Here is a 13,108-nt window from a genome sequence, read left to right as displayed (position 1 = left end):
GAAGGACTCAGGAGTAGCCTATTGTAGAACATCTGGATACACTGACCATTTATCAGACTGGGGTATTCAGTACCCTCAGTTCTTCCATGATGTCCTGCCAAACAGGTGTTTACTGACCGGTTGGAGCATGACCTTATAAATGTTAAGACATTTGACCTACACATGAGAAATGTCTGGCCCTTGTGGCTTACCAGCTGGCGGACATTACCCCAACCCCACCAGACACGGGCCAGTCAAAACACTGTCCCGACTGAAAAATTACAGGTTCGTGCCAGGTCAAATAGGCATGTAACAGCCCACATTCAGTTAAGAACATCAGGTATTTGAATATGTTTGGTGGATACTCTCATGCCAAATGATGTGGTTTTGTGTTAAAACTTTGGCAGTGGGTTAAATGAGCCTCTCTTGGCTGCAAGTCAGCACTGCGTACAATTTCTCATGCATCAACAACGTCCACCACGCATCATCGGTTTAATAGTTAACTATCCTTTAGTTCTGCTTTCTACAAGGTTTTCCCCTGTATCAGGTCCAGTTATGGGATGGCATGGATACTGTGTTTCCTTTGAGTCTGTAAGAAAGCAAAATTAATTTTAGAAATTGGAAAGCAGAGAATGACTCATTGGACTTGCTGTGATGCTGTTTTCAATTATAGGCACTAAAGATTTTTTTTTCCTGCTTCCAGCAGTTTCAGATTACTCTGCTTTTTGTAAATATGGCCAACAGTCTCCTACACCACAAAACATTTTGGAGGGGAGAAAAGACAGCAGGGAGGAGAAAGAAGCGTGAACTCATAAGTAGGAAGAAGATGTAGTTAAGAAGAAGTGGAGGAAGGCAGGAGTGTGAGATAAAGACGGAGAAGCAAAAGGGAAGAGGACCACTGAGGAGGGGGAGATAAAAAATAAAGATAAGGACATGAAAAGGAAGACAGAGGAAGAGTGTACAATGGAGAAGGAGGGGGAGGGAGGGGGTGACTTTGTGGAGAGCAGAGTTTGTGATTTATTCCACTTTTGGGCCTGGGGCATTCCTCACTAACTATACACAGGCCTCCAAACAGGGATGTAAATACAGTTGAAACCAGCTAAACATGTCCCTGTTTGTTGGATGATCTTTTTCAAAAGGAGCCGAAAACTGCCAAGAACTATGAAGAGCACTGTGACTGTGTCGTCTATGTTTAGTGGAGATGCGGTCAGAGCCGCTGAGCTGTGCCTCAGCTGCCCAGGGTGTTGATCTTGACAGCGTGGCGAGCAGGTCAGAGGTCACGTTCCCAGTTTAGGTTGGAAAAGAGCTATGCTGAGGTTAGTCCCCTCATGACAGACCAGTGGTTTGACCCTCTGTACAAACTTGACTTGAATCACAAGAGAGGAATCCAGAGAAAGAAATGATTGGAAACTTGGACCGAAAGAAGTGTCTTTGTTATCTGCAAGAGTGATTCACTCACTGATTGCTTTAAACACTGATTCTACAAATTCTTTCCCATCTGTACATGGGAAATCTGATTCTATCCAGTACAACAGCTCGGCCATAAATTCTACCTTTACGAACCTCATAATGGTTTTTTTTGATTGACGTTATCGGAGATATATTATTTCAACTAAATGTTGTGTGATGGACTCCACTATATTGAGAGGTGTTTCTAAGATGAGATGGGAGGAATATTAGAAACACATTTCAATATAATTCAGTGTAGTACAACAGCTAATTAAAATCTTGATGATAAACATATAGTTGAATTAATACTGACACTGACAACAAAAAATGAACATTAGAATCTTCTGAGTTTGGTGTATCTAACAAACTTGCCAAGGAGTACACATCCATACTGGAAGCAAGCATTTGGGTTATTGTGATTGTTTTTGCAAACGCTAATTATAGTGTATTTGGGTTGTAAATGTGATTTGTAGTTTATAGCTGCAAATTTTGGGAGCTTTGAAATATGACGAGAATATGAATGCATTCATTGTACAAAAATAATGTAATGTCAAAGCAGGCCTTCTTTTTGTGTCAGAGAATCCACAGTGCAATCATTTTGAATGTCTATGAGGGAGCATGACTATAATTCAATCCCTCCAAGTGAGGAGGCAGTTTGAACTCATGTATTTTAAGTTATTTCACTGCTTGTCTGATGCTCCACGTCAAACACACATTAGTGCACTAATCCACTAAATGGGCCATTTGAATCTTTGCTCTGGTCTAAAATCTTTTTATGGGCCCTCTTTAAAAACATCTGCTCTCTTTGTCCTTTATTTACATTCCCACACAGGACAAAGGAGGTTTGCAGTCGAGTCTCATCTTAACACGGCCACATTTATTCTGCTGGTGACCCAGATGCTTCTTCAGAAGTGTGTGGGCCGCTGCAAAGCTTATTCACTGTGATAAAATCAAAAAGGTTTCTGGGAGGCCTTCCCAATGATTCTTGTTTTTTTAACTGTTGACTTCCCATAAGAAGGTACAAACAGAACTGAGAAACTTGTGGAGGAACAATAAAGTGGATGTGGTCATTAGACGACTGTGAACTGGGGCTCCAAGCAGCCCTCCAGCGCAGAATCAATTAGATACCCCAGACCACATGGGTTTGCGACAGACCCTGGGGAGGGACATAAACACACATGTACACACACACACACAAACACTTTTTCCCACCCTCTGACAGCGAATCCCTTAATAAAAGGGGGAAATTGGAGTGGTGGCAGTGCAAACATGGTCTGTTGTGTTATTAAAGTCAGAGTGTTTGTGCAGCAAGGCCCAGTTCCCAGAGTCCTCATCATTCAGCTCTCTGGAGATATGTGCCCTTTGACCCCTGGAAGGTCCAACTCGCTCATCGTGTCACCTGGCATCGGACAGTGTTTGCGTGCGCATATGTCCGTGTGTCACAAATGTTTATGTTTTCTTCAATTCATTAAAAGTGTCTTTAGTACACTGTACATTATTTAGTTTGCATGTTTGTTAAACCATGTATGCTAACTACTTGTCACCTCTCCAGAGCTACAAACCAGTGCTACTCGATCTCTGGCATTCTTACAACAGTCTTGGTAGTTTGAGTCTACAATTTGCATCCATGTCAGTGCAAGTAGCTTCAGCAGCTAGTGTGACTTTGCAGACAGTTGAGAAATGTTTGTAAATTGCAGTAATGACAGTAGAAGCCCACAGGTTTGTCTAGACTGCCAGAGGAATGTGTTCGGTCTCCACACTGCGGTGGTGCACAAGAGAGCTGTTGTCTTTCGAGGCTCTTCAACTGCCTCTGACAAAGTGCAGCTCGCACAAAAAAAGGTCCTTTAACTGCAGCAAAGAATTACATTTTTCAAGGTTTAATCCATATATTATGAGAAAAGAGCAATTCATCTTATGCAATAACTACCCAATCCAAGGCTCATTTATTTAATTTCTAGCTGAATATCTACAATTAGGGAAAGCAATTCCACCACAATACAACATTCCTCACATAAGTGTGCAATTGAATCAATTTTAAGTCTCACAAAACAATATTCTAGCCCAAAGCAACTGCTAAACATTAACCCTTAAGTGTGTTGACACAACAGGCAAATGCATCAGGAAGTCGCCCATTTTCTAAGGCTCACTGCAAAGAGGCTGAATAATAATTTAGCTAGCTATTATCTGCTAGATGCTCACTGACAGGAGTTGTTAAAGTCATTAGCCAGGTTTTGGTAGCTAGCCAGTGAAGTTCTTTATCTTGCTCGGGTCATAGTGTATCAGTGAAACGGTTGGCTGACAGCGAGCGTGGGTCCAACGGGGCCAGGGGGCTCAGGAATCTGACCTCTGTCCTCATGCATACCTCACCTCGGGGACAGCCAGCGACAAGATGTCAAACTCATATAAAACAAGATTTTCACATAGAGTTGGATGTTGACATAGCAGTTTCTTAAACAGCAACATCAACATCAATAAAGGTGAGCTGTCACTTGGACTAATGGCAGATGGTTTAGTTATAAGTTGCAATACCTGAATGACATGTATAGCACATATGCTCTTATCCACATTGCACCTTAAAAAACAGGTAATAGTATTTTGGGCTTGGTTGACGTTAACTAACTAAAGGTGCTTGCCATCTCTTCAGACCACAGTGTTAAGTCATTCTGAGAGGGCAGCTTTCCCTCAGTGTTGAGATGGGAAGGCTTGAGGTCTCCAAGGCCACCAATAAAATGTCTCACTGTACGTGTGAAGGTGCACAAATACACGTCCATCATTCTACCAACAACATACCCAGCAGGAGTCCTGAGACTCTTTGACGCGCTCCACAATCTGTGTGTGTATGTGTGTGTGTGTGTGTGTGTGTGTGTGTGTGAGTGTGAGTGTGTGTGAGATATAAAGCCTGTCACCCTGGTCCTCTCCAGGCCTCAGGAGCAGTATTTATGGGCTGTGACTGACCCACATACAAAAGCTCAAGAGTACAATCACAGATGGTACCTTAAAAAGACCTCACTACTCACTATCATCGTTTGCTGGGTCCCAGTATCAGATTGGCACAACTTTATGCATTGTGTTATTATTTGCTTTTTATTTCAGCCCTTATTCTCTAGCATTTGTCCACATGAAATGCAGGTTAAATTTGTGTCCATTGTTATGGCCTCCTCATCACATATATGGGCACATGACCTTTGAAACCTGCATTGTAACAATATCATAATAAACATCTTCCATGTCTGAGCTTCTCTTTTATCTCTTCATACAGTATCACAGCCCTTGTTCAAGGACATAAAAGACAGCGTACATAACCCTCTCCAATTATGGATTAAGTCCTACACGTAAAATAGCTTGGGACTGTTCTTGTTACTACATTATGGTGCAAATAATCTACACCTGACAGATGAGGGCAGTAAAGATTTAGATTTTTTTCCTGAATGTCTGAATGAACAACTGATTTTACAACCTGCGTTCATAATGAACATAAAATGCACTCACACATGCACATGTCCACATACATTAAAAAACTCAAACTAGGTATTGGAGAATGTATAGAATGTTGAGTTACAGAGATGAAATCTTATAAATTTTACATTACGGAGCTCTGGTTACATTCATGAAATATTTTACATTTCAAAGTTCTGATTCTGAATTCCACAACAGATACATAATCTTACTGCTCTGACTTACTGGCTGACTCACAACGTGCACAGACACACACAGACACATAAGATACAGAAGGTAGCTATGACCTTTTCAGCGTCCCATCAAACACTGGTGAAAGGCCACTGTCTGTTCTCGCTTGGCATTGCACAGGGGCCACAACAGAGCTCCTTTCAACAGCTCTCTGTGTGTAAAAGTGTGTGCGTGCATGCTTGTGAGGCAAACCAGAGGCTGGTGACTCTCTGAAAAGGTGAAGGGTGGCTGCTGTTTTCCATCAGTTTTGATACTGTGAGAGAGCTATGCCTTGTATTCCTGCAGGTCAACCCAACGGACAACAAAGCCTGGATGGTGATACAATGCTCGGGCTCAGCTTTGTTCCAGCTGCTGCCACATTGCCAGTTAACCAAGAATTCGCACAACCGCCTTCTCACCGCTTAAACACAGACAGAGAGACTAATCAGAAAAGCAGAGATTAAAAAATAAACTTGAAAGAGAAACCTAAGATGGACAGGGTCAAGAAAACAGCTCAAACAGAACAAAAAAAAAAAAGAATACCCTTTGATTTTGGTCAAAACTTGATACCTAGCATTTCCCACTGGAAAAGAATAAAGACTACTTTCCACCGATTAGCATTAGCTTAGCGGATTCCTTTACTGTACTTTCCAAAGCAGACACTATACTAAAAGATTCCCTTCCGCACTCTGTGAAACCTACTAACCACATGTGTGGAGCTAACCTTTCACTTTGCTGCACGCACACACACACACGCCTCGGGAGTGCTCGCTGCAGATCTGGTAATGGATCACTGTCAGAAACAACAGAGCACGTCCAGTGTGTGGACAATGTCAGGAGGAAGGAAACATGAAACGGAGAAAACGTGAATTTAAACAGAGTAGGAGCTGAAACATGATGGAACATCCCTCTGTGTACGTATATGTACGTGTGTGTGTGTGTGTGTGTGTTACGCAAAGACAGATTGATTACAAAGATTGCCACAGAGCAGAGACACACAAAACATTTAAGGGATGAAAAACAGAGGGAATGCAAAACCTTAACAATGGTAATTACGCAGAAGCTCTCTCTCTCTCTCTCTCTCTCTCACACACACACACACACACACACACACAAACACGTACATGTACATGTAAAACATGCAAATAATACTAATGTGGAATAAGTGAGAAGCTTTTCTTAGAACACAGAAACATAGAAACAGCCACCATGTATATTAAGCCTGATGCTGAAAAGCTGAAAAGAATATTTAGACACTTTATAAACAGCTGGGCTCCTGAGTCTAGTATGGAAGGTATGCAGAGATATTCATCAAGTATGTGAAAACAACAGATGATCAAATCTCTTCTTCCAGGGAAGAAGAGAAACATGCAAGAAAGACAATGAAGGAAAAGAACAATTGCTCCCTCTACTTACAACAGCTTTCTTGCAAACACACACACACAACACACACACACACAACCACACACTCTCCAAGTATGCAAAACACTCACCGTGTGTGAAGTGTGTGTATGTGTGTGTGTGTGGAGTCGTCCCCTGCCGAAGTGCAGCGCTCCAGTGAGAGGCCAAACTCTGCTGTGGCTCTGCGAGCTCCCTGCCTGCCCCCTCCCACCCATGGCTGTCATGTGACTCAGCATGCAAGGCAACAAGACACGCCCACTTCCTTCAACCCCCCTCAACAAAGTTTAAAAAAAAACAAAAAACCTTTATACAAAATAAAGTAAATTTTAGCAGAGATTGTGTGGTGGCTGAGGAATAGAGCACACAAGTATTTGTCAGACGCAGACTTGAAACAAAGAGAAGCTGGGTGATTATCTGTTATAGAGGAAAAAGGGGCAGAGAGCATGTGTGTGAACGTATCTACACTGAGGCGGACTGCAGCCTTAGGGCCAGCTGAATGTCCCCCTCCTAAAGCCCAGGGATTATTTACAACCCTAATTACCTGGCCTGACCCTCTCATCTCTCCAGGCTCTGCATTCATCACATCCCACTCATTCCTCTCACACAGACCTGAGACACATCACATCAAACTACTGGGATTCCCTTTGATATTACATATACTGGTGCTCTGAATAACGTTGCTTTTAGTTCTCAAGATACAAACAAACACTTTGGACTACAAGTCAGGGCTGCACAATTTTGAGTAATGCTTAGGGAATTATGCAATATTTCAATTTCAAAACCCAAGTTACATTTTTACAGGGAAATGTTTTCAGGCCTTATGTGCTGCAGAGAGAGCACAGGATATGGAGACATTTGTTCTTTCTTAAAAGGAGAAAATGTTGAAAAAAGCATTGCATAATTCCACTGCAACTAAACAAGTTTTGACACTGGTTAATAACCTGGCAATAACACACATACACACACACTTCCAATCAACAAAAAAACATTTCTGGCATAATGTAAAATTGTTTTTTATTATTACTATAGAGCGATGATCAATTACAGAGGGATCACAGCAACATCTGAGGCCAAGTCATTTGTAATATTTTAAAAACAAAGCAGTAAATTAAGGCACCAGGTTTTTACAACATCAATATATAATGTTTTAGAGAGGCCACCAAAGATGAGAACGCTTTTAAAATATGGACATATAATAATAATAATATAAACAGCTTAAGAATGAAAAACTTAAAAGTCCCTTAACAGTTGTAGGTGTTGTAGGGCAGAAAGCTGCCCTCACTTATTTTTTTAAAACCTGAGAGCGAACCAATTACTTTAGCTGATTACTATTCTTATGGAGCATGTATATTTGTGTGATTAAAGAGAAGAGGAAACAGCTGTCTCCAGCCTCATAGGAAGTATAATTATACAGCAGTGCAGGGCTTGAGTGCAACCTTACAGCCACATGAGCAGGCAGGCAGACACACACACACACACACACACACACACACACACACACACACACACACACACACACACACACACACACACGACAGCACCTGCATTCCTTGAGATGAAGAGTCATGTTCCTGAAAAAACAGGCTGCAGAGATGAATTTGTTTCATCCCATTACACAGACTTATAGCTGCCAAGATAAACCTCTCTCCCAGTACACGCTGGCGCAACAGTGTTGAATACCCGCTACACCCAGTGCAGAATTTACACCACTGCCATCTAATTAATCTGAGACACCGTCACGGACCTTCAAAATTCTGCACTATACGAACAGACAGTATATATAAACTCACAAAAAACCCAACACAGCGTGATCAAAACCAGATCTTAACCAAATATGGAGTTAAATTAAACACTCATTGTACTTAGTTTTACAATGTGGGAAATGGTACATTTTCCCCGAAACTGAGGGCCCCCTCTTTTAAAAGCTTTCATTCTAAGCCTCCTCTTTTCTTCTCCCTCTCTCTGAAAATCTACTTTATCACCCCAATAAAAACTCTCAGTTTAAACTGAGAATACACATTCAGGTTTTGACTGACACTAAAATGTAGATAAAACTGACAGGAGTTACTGGTGGGCTTAGAGAATCCTAGAAGGGGTTTTCTGGTCTCTGTTAGTTGGGTTCTTAAATCACCTCAGCTCCGATTCTGTAGAACAGCAGTTCCCAGCCGGAGGTTTTGAAAATCTCTTTTACAAAGCTGCCCTGTTTATGGTGCAGATATGACCACAGGGGGACGTTACACAAACACGTTACTCTTACTATTCATTTTTACAGCGCTAGAGATAAAGCAAGTCACATTTTAGTGCACTGAGAAAAAGAACAATAACTGCCCAAATGTAGTAAATTTAACACAGCATCCTTATCTGTAATTTTGACGTAGAGTGTTGTGACAGTTACTGTCTTATTTAAAAAGAGAAAATGTTACAGGGCAGAACAGCTTTGTGTAAATAATCACTTGCCAGCTCGGGGCTCTAAACACAAACTTTTCCTCCTGCCTCCTTCCCACATCACCGCCTTTCCGGAGCCACTCTTTTACTCTCTTCACCGAACCCTTGACTTAACCTTAAAACTATGTCGCCCCCATGGTCACTGACAGCCAACATACCCAGTTCACTGCAGCACTGTCTGCGTCAACCTGCAAACTATAAAAGCTGACACATAACTTCACAAGTGTTATAAATAGGTTAAGATGGATCTTTAGTGAGAAGAAAAAAATTCTTTCCCTCCCTTTTTGAGGTTTCTTCATGAAGACGCTGACTCCTGAGTGAACCCTCAGGAGTCTACATGCAGTGTGAGCCAACCATCATTTGTTTGATCAGCCATTACTTGGCAAGCTCCTTTATTACAGAGTTGCTGCCCTGCTGGGGACACGGCCTCCTCAGATAAAAAAGATCTTCATTTTGAGGAGATGGGGGATGTGGTGACAGAAAGCCAATGGCAGGAGGGCTGATGTTTCTGGGCTGAGCCAAGATGGTGTCATGTATTGGCAGGCGGAGCACAGGGCTGCCTGGCTGACCCCTGACAGCGTTCCTCGCAGCTGTCCAAGGTCTTTCATAACACAGAAACATGATAGATAGTAGTAGCATGAGTCACTGGGTGCATTATGTTAAATGCATCACTGGCTGGTCTTTTTCCTCTTAAGATAATGCACAGTGAGGTACAGGCTATTTATGAACATTTGTGAATATAATGTAATTGCATCGAAGGGAAGACAGGGAGACGTCTTAAATCAGTATACACTGGGTTGTTGCAGTGCACTGGGAGGAGTGAGAGATGAAGGATAAACTTAGCAGAAAAAATTCACTGAAAATATCTATATATTTAGCTGCAGTGCATGTTTAGGTTTTCAGGAGTACAGCAAGTAAAAAAAAAAAAAAAAACAGAACCAGAGCATCTTTTATACAGCATCGCTTGTATGATTCTCTCATGCTGCCCATGTGAAAGATGTGGGTGGTGACCACAGAGAAACTAAATGTTTCCTTTGTCCCCTTTTTCCTCGCCCATAGGGAATACCAAAGCCTCCATACAGGATATCAAATGTGTGTCTGTGTGTGTATGGAGGTGTCACATGAATCCAGCTCTCTGGGAAAATTGGAAATACTTGTTTGGTTTGAAAGGATTTATAGTAAACAGTCAAATGAGACACTGTCACTCCTCTGAAAACGGCGTCTGTAGCCTCACGTCAGCTTCCCACACTGAACCATGTTGTGCGCATGTTTCTGTGTATGTGTGTGTGTGTGTGTGTATACAAACACAGAGCCAGACAGCTGATCTGCTGTTTGGTATGTTTCAAACTGTAAACTATAATGAGCATTAAATGCAGCAGCACTGACACATAGATTTTGCAAGCTCCAGGCTTAATACCTTCCAGGTGAGTGAGGCCAAATACCTGTGTGACAGCATCTCCTGCTGGTTGCTGGTAGAGTTGCAGCAATGCAGGCAACAATCACAGGACAGGTACAGGTATGAATTTAACATGCATGTCAGGCAATGAAACCACACATCTTGTCATTAAGAGTTGTGGCACATACATGTACTGAGGTAGGATGTTTTACAGCAGAACAATGAGTTAACAGTGGCTAATAATTAGCCAGGCCCTATTACAAATATAAATCTCCTTCTTCAACCTGCAGTCCAAAGGACACACTCACTGCACAGGCTAGTTTCCAGCCTAAACCTCATGAAATTTCCAGATTTCCAGAATTCCTCCTCACAGAATCATCCCAATAATAACCAGAAATACAGAACATCTGTTTTTGCATTTTAAAAGCACATGACTGCTAAATCCTACTAAAAACACACACAAAAAAATGACTTGAATAAAGAGGGAATTTTCACCCCGACAGCTGCATTACCAAACTTCTTGTAAGGAACGCTTGTGTCACATACTTAACTAGATGAATGCTCAGTTTCATTTACTAGGAAACCGTAACTTAAGGGGAGTTAGGACTGCACTCACAGAAACACACAGACCAGCAGCAGACTAATGCAGGTAAGCGCTCTTATTTTCTAACAGCTAGTTTATTATTTATCTTGGCTTCCATTCAACGTGATTGCTGAGGCATTTAACCCCAAACTTCTTTGTGATGGTTTCTCTACTTGCAGTTGACAGCCTTTTCAGTTAGATTTGATTTGGAGTAGATTACACTGCACTTGGTCCACCTACTCTGATTTTTCTGTTGTGTCATAAATACAGTCTTTAACATAGAAGTGAAAAACATACATTATTATTTCCAAATTCAGCAACAACAAATAAAAATAACCAGAAACAAACAACAAGCTACTTTATAGCTTTGAAACATTTAACTACCAGACATGTTTGTTTTTTTTTACAGTTCGCCTATAGCTATAAAACTAACATTTTTACCTCACCGCTAAAAGGACAAGTTACATTGTTACAAATATTACAAATATTCCTCTGCCAATGGAACACTAGCATTAGGAAACACTGTGTGTGGAGGCACAAAGAAGGAAGTTTTTACTAAAAAGACTGACTCTGGAAAATGATCATTTAATTTAGTAAGACAGCTCAGGACTGATATTAACTTCAGATAAACAGACAGACTTAAAACATTGTGAACCTGTTCTTTGGGTGTTAAAAATATGTCATCAAAAATCATACATGTATGTACTGAATAATATCAATAACTTTTTAAATATCGTTACAGGATGATGAGGATCTCAGGAAGAGTCACAAGTTGCGGTGTTGCTCTGTTCCTTGTCCTGACCTCTGTGTCAGCTGTACAAAGGCTCAACTCAATCAATGATTTGAAGAGAATCAACTTTGGCCAATCTGTGCCCAAGCACAGTCTTCTGCTGCTCCACTGGTTTGCCAACGAGGTTGATATTGACAGAAACAATGTCATACGGTTGACCTTTGATCCAGACAATGAAGATTATGGTTCACATCATTATGGCAACTATGAGGGATTGTTGGACCCACTGCCTAATGGAAATACACACCAGTACTACACTGTTGGCAATCTCAATCAAGGGACCTCTGTGCAACTTCCAAATTACGTCACCCATTCTCGGAGAGAGTACGAAGGAGAAAACATGGACCGGATCATATTCAGAGTCAGGGAGCCGCACACAGGACAGCGAGTTCTGCAGAGGATAGACCGAGTGTTTATCACACAACATTATGAATATCAGGAAACAGATTATGATCCAGATCATACCTACGAGATCACTACTGACCTCTTAATGCAGATCAGACAGTTTTTCAGTCTCTGTGGGAGAGGACCAGTCATCACTTATGCATCTCAGAAACTGTTACAGAAGTAATGCTGATTTATGGCGCATCAGAAACACATGGCGTGACCTTGCTTGTCTTGGACTGTTCTTGTTTATTGTGCTCCAAGAAAATCACACCTCTCAACAAACGCAACAACAGACCTCAGAGTGCAGCAAAAGGAAACACACAACCAGATTTTGCTTGTCAAAATCCCACAAGAGAAACAAAATCACTGGCCCTGACACTTGCTATGCTTGCTGTGAGACCTGTCTTATTGTTGTTCTTATTTTATTCATTTCATTATATGCCATTGCCTTTTTTTTATCAGGGGAATTAGATAATAAGAATGAGGGCAAAAATGTTCCTAAATATTGTCTAAACAAAGTGTGATGGTAACACTTTTCAGTGATGATGACCACCAGGAAGCCAGCAGGACTTTTAAGATTAATGTGATTCAGGCAGTTATGACACCTCAGTAAACCTGGACAATGGCAAATGTGTTGTTCTATTGTTCTGCTGTATGCATTTATTTTTTTTACTTCCATGTTCAATTGATTGTGTACAATTTTAGCTTATTTTGTAAATGTGGTTCACTTAATATTGACATACAGGGTTAGTATGGCATGTTTGTGATTAAAGACCAAATACTGAAAAATCAGTGTTTGCCATGAAGGGCTCAGAGTCTTCAGGGTTTCAGTTCAGTCCAATCAGTCAGTCAACTTTATTTCAGACTATAGCACCATATAAAATCTATCAGTGATCAGCACATCTTCATCACAGAGAAACAAAGAAGTTATCAGTGAATGAAGGCGGCGTTTGTTCTGAATAAATATTTAGTAAAATCATGTGAAAAAGTGTTAATTTATGTGCCAATCATT

At 41.1% G+C, this 13,108-nt stretch overlaps 1 protein-coding gene and 1 long non-coding RNA gene across 15 annotated transcripts in view; one reads left to right on the top strand and one right to left on the bottom strand.

The window, feature by feature from the left end:
- The window catches only part of LOC108880247 (septin-9), a 135,350-nt gene that overhangs the window by 13,714 nt on the left and 108,528 nt on the right, over positions 1-13,108 (bottom strand). The window contains exon 2 of one of the 14 annotated variants that reach the window (XM_051073740.1): positions 6,588-6,620. The exons of 12 other annotated variants lie outside the window; for them this stretch is intronic. The gene's annotated coding sequence lies outside the window, so the exon portion shown is untranslated. Of the gene's footprint in view, positions 1-6,587; positions 6,708-13,108 lie in introns of those variants that run through there. One more of the 14 variants, XM_018671721.2, reaches the window with a different exon arrangement.
- On the top strand, positions 10,506-13,108 carry LOC127142959 (uncharacterized). Its single transcript, XR_007814090.1, has 2 exons — positions 10,506-10,985; positions 11,662-13,108. It is a non-coding gene; the product is annotated as an uncharacterized LOC127142959 (long non-coding RNA).

This window comes from Lates calcarifer, linkage group LG11, assembly GCF_001640805.2.
Source record: "Lates calcarifer isolate ASB-BC8 linkage group LG11, TLL_Latcal_v3, whole genome shotgun sequence".
In the NCBI taxonomy this organism is placed as follows: domain Eukaryota; kingdom Metazoa; phylum Chordata; class Actinopteri; family Centropomidae; genus Lates; species Lates calcarifer.
The sequence above is the reverse complement of the archived record's forward strand: the minus strand, read 5'-3'. Positions and strand labels throughout refer to the sequence as shown.